This window comes from Aotus nancymaae, unplaced genomic scaffold (genome assembly GCF_030222135.1).
Source record: "Aotus nancymaae isolate 86718 unplaced genomic scaffold, 86718_ANA_hifiasm-v0.15.2.pri h1tg000010l, whole genome shotgun sequence".
Classification (NCBI taxonomy): Eukaryota; Metazoa; Chordata; class Mammalia; order Primates; family Aotidae; genus Aotus; species Aotus nancymaae.
Genome location: NW_026988421.1, coordinates 34388277 through 34404699, shown reverse-complemented (window position 1 = coordinate 34404699; position 16423 = coordinate 34388277). Strand labels below are relative to the sequence as shown.

Below are 16423 nucleotides of genomic sequence, written 5' to 3'. Positions count from 1 at the left end.
GATATTCTTCAATTTCTTTATAATGTATCAGGGTTTTGTTTTTTTTTTCATTATGTCTCTTGCTGGACACCCCATGAACCACTTAAAGAAAACTTTTATTCAAGTATTTTCTCCTCTTCTCTCATGTGGGCCTTCCCATTTTCAGATATTGGCACTTCTACTTCTGTCCTCCACATCTCTAGTCTTTTCATTGACTTTCTTTTAATATCTTTTTATGCTTTCCTGAATTATTTTCCTGAATTATGAAGAAAGTTCTTCAATCTGTTCTTACAACTCACTAAGTTGTTCTTTAATTGTAGCTGTCTTGTTATTTAACCAGCAATTGTGTTATTTCAACTGCTATATATAGAAATAGATGTAAATATCTGTATATATCCATATATATATAGATAGATACGTATATATGTCCATATTTTTGCAGTGATTTCTTGTTCTTGCTTTATATGCTAATATATTCTCTAATTTCCTTCAGTATGTGTTTGGTTTTATATCTTTCTTCACATGTGTCTTGGGAACTGGTGTTCTCCTTTTGGATAATGTGCATTTAGGTCAGGTTGAAAACCAGGCCCTAGCTAGTGTATGAGCTTAAAAAGACAGGATTAAAAGAATCCTAGAGCTGAGAGACCAGACATCACAAAACCACTACTAATTACTGTTGCAAATCTACCCATCCCAATATCTCATCACAACCAACTGTTGTAATTCCTATTTGCTGATTAGCTTGTTCCTGCTTTTCCTTCTTTTTATTAAAGAATTGTTTAGTTTTTCTGAATGATAAGCAAGGGAGATCAAACATCTCTGAGATTGTTTGCTCTTAGTAGATGAGATTTTTCAGCAGTTTTCCTTCATCATTATAGTGACCATACAATTATCAACCAAACAGAAAACTTTTGATTATGAAAGAGAGAGAAACCTAGGGAAAATAATTATATAGCAGGACTTTCCCACATGAACTAGGTTGTATGATCCCTTTGCTCAACATTGATACTCAATCTTGTGTGTGAGAATGGGGACAGATCATGGATCCTTTGGTACTTGGTAGGCATTCCAAAATGTTTATTGAACTCTGGGCCACTCTTGTAATTTACACTGTGATAGTATCATCTGTCTCCTCCATCTGGCTGAGATGTTCTGAAATCTATTTTCATATCAATACTAGCTGTGTTATTGTATACTTTTATGTTCATCCACATGCTCTCCTCTGTGTTTTCAGCCTCTAATTAATACTTTTCCACATAATATGTAAAGCTCTTGTACAGAGCTTTTCCTCCTTCCTTGCATTTAATTATTTCCTCTTAAATTAGGCTCTTATCATTGCAATATTACACTTTTAAGTCCTATTTTGTACTAGCTTTCCAGGGTTGCCTCACCATTCTAAAGTTTCCTAATGCCAACCGGAATAAGGCATGCAAAACTAAATGAGCCAATGAGTTATCAGATCGTTTTCATTCATTTCATGATTGTTTCTCACTTACTTCATCAGACATTCTAGGACATACTGCTAAGACATACCCTCCTCCACACCCCACACTTCTCCAACAGACATTAACAAAACATGAACACCAACATTAATACAACTTAATGACTTCTGTGACGTTACATATATAGTATTATCAAGTCACACACTGATTTAAAACAAGAAAACAATCTGGGTTTTTTTTTTTTAAGGGAAGAGTTAGAGAAATATGCAGGTGGATGTAACTTGAAAATTTTAGAGCAATGTAATGAGTCATAATAATCTACTTTTGCAAGTTCTCAAGTATAATTTATTGATATTAACATAGTCCATGTAGCATTGGTCTCACACAAATCAGATTTATGTTTTAAAACACTTTAGACAAAAAACCAAATTAATCTCCATAAACAAAAAGAAAAACCCTATACTTTTTTATTCTTTTAAAACTGTAAATAATAAAATGCTCTATGTGTATAAAAGAGAATATAAAGGAGGATATATAACCTATATGTGTACCAGGTTTGTTCTTAAATGTAATTAACAAGTATTCCGCTTAATTCTTTTTCTTTTTCTAAGGACCTGAATTAACTGTACTAGCTATTATCTTGCCCTCAGAATGCAGAGATTCTTAGAAGAATTTGATGTGATTAGGAGTGGGGAGAGGTACCCTAAAATATTTAGGTAAGATCAATATAGTTTATACAGTTCATTTTAATGTTCTTTATGGTTGAATATAGTATCCATGAAAAGAACTAAGAAAGAGGGACTATACTTTCATTAAAACTTAATACAAATGTCTTGGTCATTAAGTGTGAATTGAGAGGAAACTGGTAGGGATGTCAACCTAAAGAAAAATCTTTCTCATCCTCTGTTACAGTGTCTGAAATCTCATCTTTAGAATTGCTTTGTTGGATCATAAAATCTTTTAAATATTCAAGAAAATTTCATTGAACTGATGGCCCTCCAGGAGGAATCATATCTTATTTATTGTTAGCAGTTTCATGGCACATAATAGGTATTCAAGAAAATGTCTGCTGAATAAATATTAAATAACAAAATTGAAAAGAACATTGGGAAGGATAATACTTAAAGCTCAATTAACACTTGTATGATAGATTGCCACAAGTAATTAAACCATATCTTTGACCAAGGTGTGTAACCTTTATGCTGTATCACCCAGGCTCTTTGTATCTCTTTTTTTTCCCCCAATTCTGATGCACTTGATAATATTGTTGGGGGCAGAGAAACTGGGTGTGAGTTCAGAGATCAGCAAAAAGAAAAGAGATATTTTAAAGAGACTCTTACTATTCAAATTACTATCATTTAATCTTCTAATTATGATCATAGTGCTTATGATGTACCAACCAATCTATGTCTTAAAAGCATGTTTACATTTTTTGTAAGAGCAAATATAAGCTTGTTGGTATGATTTACAGGCAAGAATCCCTAGAGAGAAATGTAATTTCCATTTATATATTATTTTTAGGAGAAAATTTCACTGTCTTAAAGTGAACTGCTTTATGACACAGTGTCCATGAATCATACACGTTTTTTTTTTTATCCTTCCATCTCAGCCTCCTGAATTGCTGAGATTATAGGCACAAGCCACTGCACCTGGCATCGCTTGTGTATTGCAAAGCAGAAACAAGTTTGTAATCAAGATGGAAACTTCATTACTATTACCACCACCATCACTTTTATCATTTCCCTTACACTCTTGGTGCAATGGTGTTGAGTTCTCTCTTCAATTTATCAAACAACATGTAACGTGTTAGTTACACGTTCCACAGCTCTGAGAAGCTCAGAGGTTAAATGCTGTCAGGTAGTAAGCAGTAGTAAGGTCTTCAGAGGGATCAACTATTTAAAGCATTAATCTAAATGCCCTATCCCCGCTAACTATCTTTCTCAAGTAAAAAAGTATTCCAGAATCCTTTCCTAAGCTATGATTCAGCCTTCTCCCTTTTTTTTTCTCCCTTTTAATCTTCTTCCCTTCCTTCTTGATTCAGTCTCCTCTCTCCTCTCCTCCCTTACCGCCCCCACCCCCCTTTATTTCCCCTTGCTAACCACTATGTTCAAAACCTGAAAGGAGATCAAGAGAAACCTTTCAGGTTTTGAACATAGAAGTTAACAAGAAAAAAAGGTGATGTGAATGGTGGAAGAGGTGATATGAATGGTGGAAGAGAAAGGGGAAGAGGTAAGGTAAGACTAACACTTTAATTTACTTTAACTTTCTCCAATTCTTCTATAACATAAATGCAGGTTTGCAAGATTTTGTAGGTGAACATATATATAGAAGTAAAAATAAAGTTATAATGTGAATAGTGCAGAGGAGGGAGTGATGAAATATCTTAATCTGAAAAACAAAAACTACATCAAAACACAGAACAAACAACTCTGCCCATGTTCCCAACTTACATCATTTTTTACTATTAAAAAAAAAAAAAAAATCCTGGCCGGGCGCAGTGGCTCACGCCTGTAATCCCAGCACTTTGGGATGCCGAGGTGGGTGGATCACGAGGTCAAGAGATCGAAACAATCCTGGTCAACATGATGAAACCATGTCTCTACTAAAAATACAAAATTTAGCTGGGTGTGGTGGCACGCGCCTGTAGTCCCAGCTACTCGGTAGGCTGAGGCAGGAGAATTGCTTGAACAGGGGAGGCGGAGGTTGTGGTGAGCCGAGATTGCGCCACTGCACTCTAGCCTGGGCAACAACAGAAAATTCTGTCTCAAAAAAAAAGATAAAGAAAAAGAAAAAAAAATCCTGTTCTCTCTCTTTCTGCTGTGATGTGTGTGCATGTCTGGCTTGCATGGAAATGAGGTCCTGGAGAGAGATGGGTGATGTACAATGTGGAATAAAATCCGCTTTGTAAACATGTTCCTCATTCCATAATGACATTCCCTTTGGTATTTACAGAAGATTTCTCCTTGTGTGTTTTACACAGTAAGTATGACTAATGTGAATTTCCGCTCATTTGCCTCTTCTAGGTGGAATTGTGTAGCCCAATAAACACAATAATGAAGAAGGCTTATGAAAGTAAAAGTGAGGATTTCTCAGTGTGGTTTTTATTAAAGGAAGGAGAAAATCTTGCATTTGGCTATAGGTTGACATTTTCAAAAGCCCACTCTAAGAAAATGAAAAATATGTATCACATATATATTTAAAAGTTTTTAAAAAAGATTGTAAACACCATACAAGCTACTTAAGAAAACATGGAACATTAAAAAAAAAAAAAGAAGTGAAAAATCCGATCATAGTTTCACTTTTAATTTATTGCGTATCCTTCCGCGCCAAGGTTTTTTGTTGTTGCTTGAATATCGGCTGCCACTCATCCCCTCCCCCCTTTTTAAAAGGAAGGTAATTTATGTAGAAAGTGAGGTATCAATTAATAGGTTGGATTTCTAAAGGACAGAAGAGCCATACTGGCCTTTTGGGTAAAACGGACCATATTAACTGACCTTTGTTCAGCCCTGTTGTTGTGAGGTAGGGGAAGTATTCCTTTGAAGGGGATGAGGGCCTCCTTCATTGTAAAGACAGTTTAGAGAGAAATTACTCAATAGGTGCACGTTTGGAATTCAGTATGTTTTCTAGAGCTACTGGCGGCAGCTTCTTTCCTTGACATGGGCTGCAATAGTTGCTGAAACCTGCGAGTCAGAAGCAAGGGGTGGGGAGGCGCCATTTGCTAAACCGGAACTGGTTAAAATCTCAGGGTGGAGACCATTCCCAGTCAGCAAGGGCTTGCCAAGTGCATACAGTTCCTGCTCCTGGTATCTACTTTGGAGAGCACAGAGTGGACGTTTGTCTGCCATTCCACTGGCAGTAGGATCAACAGCTACTGGTGAGCAAAGAAGTAGTGGGTCACTGCAGTGGCGAGCGCCGGGGCCGCGGGCTAGGTGGAGAGGTCAGCGCCGAACCCAGCTCCATGGCCTAGTCTCGTCAGGCCGCGCGCGAACCCTGCCGGCCTCCGTTCTCTTCCGCTTGTCTCAGGTGCAGCGCAGATCCCTCCGCCGTAGCGTGCGCTCCCGGTAGCGCTGCGATCAGCTTTTCGTCAATACCCGGATGGAAGTGTAATGGCCGCCATCAGGGACTCGCAGGCAATGGGGACTACGACAGGTACTCCCCGTGAGCGGGACTGCCCAGACCTTTTAAGATGCCGGGACTTCTAGCGGGCCAGCCAGCAGGCAAAGGGCGAGTTTTTGGGGCGTCAGGGTTCCCCAAACAGGTTCAGGGATCCGCCTCTTGTGAGAGGAAGCGCCAGTTAAATAGTCCCGGCCATTCAGCGCTTCCGCCTAACTTGCCGCAAAGTTTTCCTAGAGAAGTCGGGGATTTTCTAGCCCAGCGCTTTTGCAGGCTGCTAGAGCCGACGCGTACTTTGTTAAGCTGGGCTTGCTTTACGTCCGGTTTTTCGAACTTTACACTCTCCTACATTCTAGGAGCTGGGTGGGAGTGCGAGACGGTGTGCCTCCGCGCTCCCCGCGGGGCAGCGGAACCCGGGAGGAAGGGGCGGATCGGGCGCGGTGTTTGGGGCGAAGCTGGGCGCGCGGCACTCGAAGCACTCAGTCGGCGGGTTTCGTGGTTGGTGGAGACAGCAGGGGCACCCCGCAGACCGCACCCCTCGAGCTATAGGTTTGCAGGCCCTACTCGACGGCGACCCTATTGCGGGCCCAGCTTATGGTCACTGGGGGCCATTTCTTGCAGAGATGCCCAGCTCCCTGACGCGCTCGCTCTTCTCCAGAGTTGGCCAAAGGTGCTCTTCCCTGCAGACCCCAACCACACCCAGTGGCAGATGGGTTTCTTTGTAACTGGCTTTCTTACATGTAGGGTGCATTTTGACTCTATTCTTTACATGGTGTCCTCTTTGTCAAGAAGAGTCTGTTCCTAGGTGGCTGTGGTAATTGAAAAGCATATAGAGTGAATGTATATAAGGAAAAATGTTTTAATTCTTAAGTGGACCGGTCAAACAGATGTAGCTTTGAAGTTCAGAATACAACAGTTAAGACTCAGTTTTCTTTTTAGGTTTAAATTTGAGAGCAAGTAGTGTATGTGAGCTGCTTTAGTGCGAACATTGTTGAGTATGTTGTCAAACGTCTAAAAAAGCACAAAAAATAAAATAAGTCAATGTTCAAGGAATTCATAAGAATGTTGAAGTTTGTACGGTTGTCACGGTGATAAAACATGAAGACACCAAAACATCAGGATAGGAATTTTATTAATTGGAAGGTGAATATTAGATCTAGTTGCTGGTGCTTGTTAAATTGCTTTTTCTGCAGCAAGGGGTCAGATTTAAGTGTACGCTAAGGTTGGTATCCTCAGGTTTAATAGATATAAAACATTTAAATTGATTCAGTGAAATTTCCTAACATTTTCAGAGTTTAACTGCAAATTTATAATGCATTCACTATCTTTAAGCAAAATTATCTTTTCTGAAATTTATAAAGAGACATTGCGTTCTGTTAACACTTTTAGGGTGTTGGGATTTCCTGGGGAAGGTAAGCATAGTGGACAATGCTGATTTTTGCTATAAAAACTATAAATTAGATCATCCCCAGATACAGAAAATTGTTAACAAAAGGGGGAGGAGAATAAAATGTGGCTTTGTTACACAACCGAATGTTTCCTTCTTGTTGCAGTGAAAATAAGTATTATTACCAATTAAAATGTTTTATATCTGGTTTTATGGAAGGACAAAGGACAACCACCACAATGAACACCCAGTATATGCATTGATAATGTATGAACTTTTAAATGCTTCAATTTTTTGCCATGGTCACACTTCAGATTCTGTTGTTTTCTTCCTGGTAATAGTATGCTGTAATCCCAGAAGTTTATATATCTTGAAACATTACAGAGAGAATATACTTTAGCCTAAATCTAAAACTTTGAGATATAGCTTAAATGCCCTTTAAGTGTATTTTTATTGTTTATTTTTCTGTTTGTAGTTTTTTAGAATTGTTCTCATTGAAACATTGTGTAACTGCATACTTTATAGCACTTAATACAACTTTTTTTTTTTTTTAAATGGTAGGAGACTTGAATCTTGCCCATATTCCTTCAGGTATGCTACTGAAGGTTTGGTGGCATAGTGCTATAAGCAGAAGAAAAGGGTTTTAACATAGTCTTTAAATTTTTATTTATTATCTGGTCCCAGGTGTGTAGGCTGTATTTCAGTTCTATATGGGTATTGGCTTCTCGTGGTGAGCAGTTTTCATAGGATGTTAGATAACCAGAAATGAGCATTAAAGGTTAGTATTGTGGTGGTAGGATAACTGAGTTGGAATCAGATCCAGATACTAGTTCCAGTTTTGTGACGTTGAGCAAGGCTCATTTTCTTTTTCTTGTAATAAATGAAGATATTGAGTTAGATTGATTCTAAGCTTTAGGATGTGACTTTTCCAAATTTATGACGTTATCACTGGGCATCAATAATATATGCTTAAGTGTAGAGAGGTTTTCTTAGTTTGTTTTTTTTTTGTATCTCTTTATACACCTACATTACATGTTTAGTGTAATTGAACAGATTTTACAGTCAAAGTTTTAAAATTTTGGTCTTCATTTCCAGATACCATCTCTTCTTTTGATCACTGTTCCTGATTGTGACATTGTGCAAGTGTTAAATTGTGTGCCTTTTGTTCCTGAAGAAAGAGGTATGGTAAAGATTGAAATACTGAAGTATGTAGTCTATTTAAATAGGAAGTTAATACATTTTATTATTGGACTAAATAAAGTAAAATACAGGTTAAGTATTCCAAATCAGAAAATCCAAAATGCAAAATTTTTTGAGTTCTGACATGGTGCTCAAAGGAAATGCTCTTTGGAACATTCTGGATTTTGAATTTTTGGATTTGAGATGCTCAACTGATATAATGCAAATATTCTGAAATCCTAAAAAAAAAGAAAAGAGAGAACTATGAAACATTCCTGTTCTGAAGCATTTCAAATAAGAGATACTCAGTCTGTTTTACATATACATGAGTTTTCATAAGTTATAGTTTTATTTTTTTGGCCAAAATAAAATACTTAAACATGGGCTTTCATTTTAATCTAAGCAAAAGTAATTTTTGGTTTCATAGTTTATTACTTAACATTTTATTAGAGATCCAAAGATGACTTAAACTATATCATCCTTCTAAATAGAAAGGTGGCATCAAAGGCTTCTGGGTAATGAACATTGGTGATAAAGATGGTAGATAGATGTCTCAAAGCTATGTGAATGGTCAGAAGAATGTTGTTTTGGTCTAGTAAGTGCAAAGCAATGTACCTAAAGAAAAACTATCTGATACCTGTTTATGACTAATTGCATCTTCGTTATGAATCAGGAAAGGGACTTGGGAATCACTATAGTGTTATGATTGGTTTCTTGAAGACAATCATGTGAATGACTGGGTGTAGACAAAAAAGAAGGAAAAATATGCCAACAAATCTATGGTATTATATGGAAAGCTTTGGAAATGTAGTGGAAAATATTGTACCCATGTAAAAAACATGTTTTTTCTACCCTGGAAACACAGATATCTCTTTACTATTTGTGTTGGATAGGTCCTGGGATCTTTGAAATCCTAAGATTCTTGGATACTACAGTATCATAAAATTCCTTTAAATGCAGTAAGTATACACATAATTATAATAACCCTAAATTAGGAATAAGATTGTATATTTAACTGCTAAAATAGCCGAAGTAGACTATATCACCTTACAGTATTGCTTTAGTTATCATAACCATGTTCTTCTCTGAACTTCACCAGCAAATAGCTTTCTATTTAGGGCCATTTTTTACAAAGGCATGAATTTTGATTTTTTCAGAAAATAATGTGCAGAGCGTAGAGAGCAATAGAGCTAAGTCAGGTACCACATTATCATTTATGTCATTAAGTAACTTTGTCCTGTATATAACATTTATTTGACTTCTTACCATGAGAATCACATGGGTACTGTGTTATTCCTGAAGAGATAAAGTAATGCTGAATGCTAAGAATTTTCCTAAAGGTTGAGTATCCCAAATCTGAAAACCTGAAATCCAAAATACTCCAAAATCTGAAACTTTTTGAGTGCTGACATGATGCTCAGAGGAAATGATCATTGGAACATTTTGGATTTTGGATATTCAGCCAGTAAGTATAATGCAAATATTCCAAAATCCACAAAAACCTGAAATCTGAAACACTGCTACTTCCAAGCTTTATTTTTTTTTTTTGAGATGTCTCACTCTCCTACCCAGGCTGGAGTGCAGTGGCACGATCTTCTCAGCTCACGGCAACCTCTGTCTCTTGGGTGCAAGCAATTCTTCTGCCTCAGCCTCCTGAGTAGCTGGGACTACAGGCACATGCCACCATGCCTGGCTAATTTATTTTTGTACTTTTAGTAGAGAAGAGGCTTTGCTGTATTGGCCAGGCTGGTCTTGAACTCCTGACCTCAAGTGATCTGCCTGCCTCAGCCTCCCAAAGTGCTGAGATTATAGGCGTGAGCCTCTGGATTACAGGCGTGAGCCACTGTGCCCGGCCTACTTCCAAGAGTTTTGGTTAAGGAATATTCAGTCTCTACTATTTGATCCAAACTACTCAGGAAGAGTAATGAAGAATGAAAGCTTTAGTTGCATTGAAGTAAATAAGAGACTGCTATATGATGATTGACCAAAATGATTTGTATTAATTTATATTGAAAAGTAGTGAGCAAAGTCTGACTAAAAATATAAAGTTGTGACTGGTATGCCTGCATGAAACAAGTGTCAGAATATTAGAACAAAGATACATGATACGAAGTTTTAGAAAATTAAGTGGGCTTCATGTGGGTCTCATTTCATGAAGAAAGTCAAATAATTTCAGAATGTAGTATGCTCATCTTCAATTCCTGATTCAAATTGCTTTGTTGAAGGTCGTGGCTGGTAAAAGACAGATCATATATTGTTTTTGCCAACTCAGTATCTCTTCATTTATGGAACCACCCCTCCCCTATTCTGAGTGGTTTGTGGGCTGTCAGTCAGACTTACTGTCTTATAATCTGAGCCTGGTCATCCCTATTGCAACAGTGAATGCTGTTATTTATGCAGAGCCAGTCAGAATCCATTTTTTAAATTGATGGGTGAATACTGGGAGAAAGATACTACCTTTTCTCTGAAATTGTTAATCTGGAAGGTGCTGGTGACATTCTTTACCATGTGTATGAAAAGCCCATCTATATAGGGGAAGAAAGTAAAGCCATAAGGAGATGGGAGATGGATGGTGGTAGTGCCAGTTTCAATCTCAGGGAACATGGTAAGTGGTACCTAGTTTTCTTTTTATCGTGCGCTACCTTGGTGTCCTCCTCAGTCCTTGGGCCAAAATTCTATGTATAAATTGGTTTGAATTGTGTTGCAGCAGGAAGTGTTCTGATGAATATATGGCCTTTATGAATTGAGGTCTGAAGCTTCAGATTGATCATTCACATTCTTCTGTAGTTTGCCATGTTACTATACCTTATAAAAGTTTCCCTTTATTTACTCATCATTTATGCATGCATTCAGTCCTCTTTCATTCAGCTTACAAACATTTATTGAGTGTCACCTATGTATGAGTATGTGCAACTGCCTGGATAGGCAAGGATTTTATGTACTAGACTGAGTGGATGGTGGACATACAGCATATTTTTATTTATTTCGGTTGCACAGATCAACAAGCATGTGTTGAGAATAATGACTGTGGTGCTTGGCATCTAAGTAATACGTAAGAATAAAAAGAATTCCTTGTCTTGGAAGTGCTTCTAGTTAAGGAATTCAGATTAATATACAAGAAAAAAACAGATAAATGAATGCACAGTTGTATTTTAAGTCAATTTTGATGGGAAGGAAATGAGCAAGTTGGCCCATTTAGGAAGGTTTCCTGAAGAACATACAACTTTAAATGTGTTTCTAAATGTGTTTCTACTTATTAATGTGGCTTTGATAGGTACAGAGAATAATTCAAGAAAGGGTAGAGTTGAAAATGATTATAGGCTGATCCAGGTTGGAGTAGAGGTTAGTTTCACTGTAACAATATGTGTTCTTTGGGAATGAAGTAGTGGAAAATAAGGTGATTGTTTTAGGTAAATCTATGTATGAGGCACTTGGAAAGCCAAGCAGAAATTTTGACCCTTTCTACTAAGATGGAGATTTCCTTGAAAAAATGTGTATACTTCTTTTAATATAATGTCATTTTTGTGTGCTAAAATATAAATTAAGTATAATGAAATATTGTAAAATTACTCATATGGCAAAAGCTCTTATATTCATCTGTCTTGAAGTTTTTTTAGAAAAATAGCATTTAACTTGGAATGCCATTTTATATATACATATATATAACCTTTCTCAAAAAGAGAAAGTTAAGAAGAGATGTTACATATATTTATTTATTTATTCTTACTTTTCCCTTTTTGAGAGTTACCTTAGTAATAGTCAAAGCCATACCCTCTTCCTTAGAGATAAAGCCAGTCTGAAGCTAATGTAGCAGTAGATGTAAAAACATTTAAAGGCTGGGGAGGTGGCTCATGCCTGTAATCCCAGCACTTTGAGCAGCCGAGGTGGGAAGATTGCTTGAGCCCAGGAGTTGGAGACCAGCCAGGGCAACATAGTGAGACCTCATCTCTATTTAAAAAAAAATTATTTAAAGATAAGGAATAAAATTAAAGTGATGCTTGATTACTCATAGAATCTTCACTTTGGGCTCCAGAAACTAGGAATGATACAGAATTTATTATTGTGTCATTCTCTCATTAAATGCTGTAGTTTCTTATGTCCTTGCCTATCTTCTTTCCTGATAGCCTCACATCTGACACTCAACTCAGAGAGTAACAGTTGGATTATTCCATTATACCAAGGTTGGCAAGCTTTTGCTGTAAATGGACAGATAGTAAATATTTTAGGCTTTCTGGGCCATATGGTTTCTGGTGCAGCTATTGTAACACAAAAGAAGCCATAGGCAATATGTAAATGAGTGAGTGTGGCTGTGTTCCAATGAAACTTAATTTACAAAAACAGGCAGCAGGCCAGATTTGGCCCACAGGCTGTCATTTCACTCCACAAACTCTCTCAGTCACATCTGCTCACCTGCTAGCATCTTTATTTATCCTCCCCTCTAGTTACTATAGATGGATCATCTTTGCTTCTTTCCAAGTTCACCTCTTCAACTGTTCCCTAGATTTCATCCCTTCTAACCTGAAGGGCATCACTGCTGCATTTCTTTCTTATCCTCCATCATCAATTTTTTCATTTTTACTAGATCGTTTTAATAAGCATGCTGTCATACTGTAATTTCTTCCACCTTTAAAAAACAAAAAATAAAACAAAATTAAACAAAACAACTCCTTTATGGTAAAACTCCTTGAAAGAGTTGTCTGCACTACGTTACTACTTCCTGTCTTTCCATTTTGCCTTACATCCAAGCTTGTCAGCCTTTCTCCTCTGTAACTCGACTGAAACTGTTCTAATCCATGTTACCAGTGATCTTCACATTAAGAAACCTTTTGGGAACGTTTTCTTCATTTTGCTTTGAGGATACTGCAGTCTTGATTTACCTTCAGTCTTATTGGTCATTTCTTTTCTGTCTCACTTGCTAGTTCTTTTTCATCTCTTTATGTTAAATGTTATAGAATCTTGAGGCTCAGGTCTTGGACTGCTCTTTTTGTTTATTCTTCCTGGTGATTTCATCCTGCTCCAAGTACTTAAAAGTACATATATGCATATACATACACCAATAACTCCCAAAATTTCATCTTCCACCTAGCCCTCTATATTCTGTATCCAGCTACACAGTCCACATTTCCTCTTGGATGTCAAATAGACATCTCAAATGTTGCATGTCTAAAATGTAACTTTTGATATACTTTCCTACTACTTTCAAATCTTGTATATCTCGGTAAATAGCAACTCAGTTCTTTCCATTGCTGTCAGAACTTCTAGAGTTATCCTTTACATGTCTCTTTCTTTCAGAGAAAGCATGACGGGATAGCTTATAGGTGCTAGCTTCAAAATATATTCAGTCTGACCATACCTCATTGTCAGCCAAACCACCATCAACTCTTGCTTGGATAATTGCACTGTGTTCTTTGTCTTTATTCTTAATCCCTTCTGAATACTCTGTTCTTAGCATAACAGCCCAAGTGATAAAAGTAATTCAGCTCATGGTAATCCTCTGCCCACAGTGTTCCAGTAGCTTCCTCTCTGATTCAGAATAAGACTAAAGCCTTTACAGTTTCTATCAGTCCCTGTTTCTGTCCCCCTGTTACTTCTCTGACCTCATCTCCTAGCTTTCCCTCTAATGCTTTCTGTTGTGGTCATACTGATTTTCTTGCTGTTCCCCGAATGTGTTAGGCACATTGCACATTCAGGGTCATGGCACTTACTGTTTTCTTTTCTTGGATTGTTGGCTTCCTCAGCTCCTTAACATCTTGACTCTAATAAGACCTTTTCAACTGAGAGCTCCCTGACTTCATATTTAAAATTACAGCACTCTGGTTCTGCCTTGCCATCTTTGCTTTATTTTTCTCTGTAGCAGCACTTGTTGCCTTTGAATATACTTTATAATTTACTTGACTTGTTTATTACTTAAATAATGAATAAAATGTTATCTCCATGAGGGGAGGGATTTTTGTCTGTTTTATTCACTGCTATATTCCCAATGCTTAGAACATAGATGTGGTGCTAGCTACAAGCCCGGTACCATCCCACATGCTGGTGATGTAGTCAAGAACATTACACATGTGGTTCTCATCCTTACGCAGCTTATTCGTTCCAGTGGTAGAGACAGATAGAAAATAAATTGACAAATAAAATAATGCCAGAGATGTAAGCGTTATAAAAAAGAAATACAAAAGGATAAAGTGGCGAATATTTTTTTTTTTGAGGAGGGGATGATTTATAGGGAAGGGCCCTTCTGAGGGGGTGACATTTGAGCTGAGACCTAAAAGATGAGAAGGATCTAGCCTTTTGAAGAGTGGGAAAAAATAACATTTCAAGCAGGGAACAGCAGGTGCAGAGGCCTGAGATAGGAAGGATAGGAAGAGTATTTGAGGAGCTGAGAATCTGTGGCAGCTTGTTGGAGTATGTGTACAATGGGGAGAGTGGTGTGAAATGAAGTTGAAGAAAAAGGCCCAAGACCAGATACCTCTGTTTCTTGCAGGCCTTTGTAAAGAGATTCAATTTTACTTTAAGTGACTTGATGCTATAGACTGAATGTTTATGTCCTCCTATTGAAACATATTCTCCAGTGTGATGGCATTTGGAAGTGGGGCCTTTGAGAGGTGATTAGGTCATGAGGGAAGAGCCCTTATGAATGGAATTCGTACCCTTATAAAAGAGACCCCAGAGAGCTCTGTGAGAAGATAGCCATCTGTGAACCAGGAAGTAGGCCCTCCCCAGACACCAAATCTGCTAGTGCCTTGATCTTACACTTCCCAGCCTTCAGAATTGTGAGAAGTCACCCAGTCTATAGTACTCTGTTACAGCAGCCAGAACAGAGTAAGACACTTGGGAGACCACTGAAGAGCTTTAAGCAGGGGAGCATTGTAATTTATTTTAAGAAGAACATTTGCTTCTGTGTGGACAATGGACTTAGAGGAGGGTGGTGGACAAGATGGAAGCATGGATGCCAGTTTGATAGTGGCCTGGATTATGACAGTGGATAGGAAGAGAGGAAGGGGAATACAAGATCCATTTTTGAGATAGAATTGACTAGGCTTGCTTATGGATTAATGTGGGGAGTAAGGGATGGAGGAATTAAGGATGAATGTTGATCTTTGGGTTGTGAAACTATGGATTTTAGTACCATATACTAAGATGGGGACATCCAGGGAGTGGAATTTCTAATCATGGAGGCAGGTGCTATATAGATCTAGAGAAAAATTAAACCATTTATATTATTTTGTGAAATTGAGTGGGAATGAATCACATGATAATGTGTTCTTCCAGTCAAATAGCAGTACATCTTTTGATTTTCTTCCCTCCCCTCATGTATTACCAATGAAAATCTGCTTATTCTAAATCACTGTGATAGCAAAATGACAAGCAGAAGAAGAAAGGAGCAAGAGATGAAAATAATCCTTTTCCTATACTGAATTCAGTGGTCCTTATGTCACTTTGGACAAATTAGTTCAGATTTTTCTCCTAATTCCTACCTATTAAAAAGGTGATTTCTGCCAGGCTGTGGTGGCTCACATCTGTAGTCTCAGCACCTTGGGAGGCTGAGGCAGGCAGATTGCTTGAGACCAGGAGTTTGAGACCAGCCTGGGCAACATGGTGAAACCCCATCTCTCTGGAGGGAAAAAAAAAAAAAAAGAAAGAAAAATTAGCTGGGCATAGCAGTGCACATCTGTAGTCCCAGCTACTTGGGAGACTGAGGTGGAAGAATCAGTTAAGCCCAGGAGAGCTAGGCTGCAGTGAGCCATGATTGTGCCATTGCACTCTAGCCTGGGTGACAGAGTAAGACCCAGTCTCAAAAAAAAGTTGGTGGTGGTGGGGGTGTTGTATGAGTAATTTCTGACTCTGTGTGCTTTAAACCAAGTTCCAAATTATTATTATTATTATTATTATTATTATTTTTAATTGCATTTTAGGTTTTGGGGTACATGTGAATAACATGCAAGGTTGTTGCATAGGTGCACACGTGGCAGTATGATTTGCTGCCTCCTTCCCCTTCACCTATATCTGGCATTTCTCCCCATGCTATCCCTCCCCAACTCCCCACCCCCTCACTATCCCCCCTCCCCACCAACAGACCCCCGTGTATAGTGCTCCCCTCCCTGTGTCCATGTATTCTCCTTGTTCAACACCCACCTATGAGTGAGAACATGTGGTGTTTGATTTTGTGTTCTTGTGTCAGTTTGCTGAGAATGATGTTTTCCAGGTTCATCCATGTCTCTACGAAGGATGTGAACTCCTCCTTTTTAATGGCTGCATAATATTCCATGGTGTATATGTGCCACATTTTTCCTGTCCAGTCTATCATTGATGGGCATTTGGGCTG

General features: G+C 38.0%; 1 protein-coding gene across 12 annotated transcripts in view; it reads left to right on the top strand.

Annotated features, from left to right (window-relative positions):
* Positions 1–5186: 5186 nt before the first annotated feature.
* ZNF518A (zinc finger protein 518A) overlaps positions 5187–16423 on the top strand; it is a 34150-nt gene continuing 22913 nt past the window's right edge. For 6 of the 12 annotated variants that reach the window (XM_064374033.1, XM_064374031.1, XM_064374032.1 and 3 more), the window contains exons 1-3: positions 5478–5570; positions 8017–8101; positions 8994–9059. The gene's annotated coding sequence lies outside the window, so the exon portion shown is untranslated. Of the gene's footprint in view, positions 5296–5477; positions 5571–6113; positions 6205–6274; positions 6678–7566; positions 8102–8993; positions 9060–16423 lie in introns of those variants that run through there. The other 6 variants (XM_064374034.1, XM_064374030.1, XM_064374028.1 and 3 more) reach the window with 5 other exon arrangements.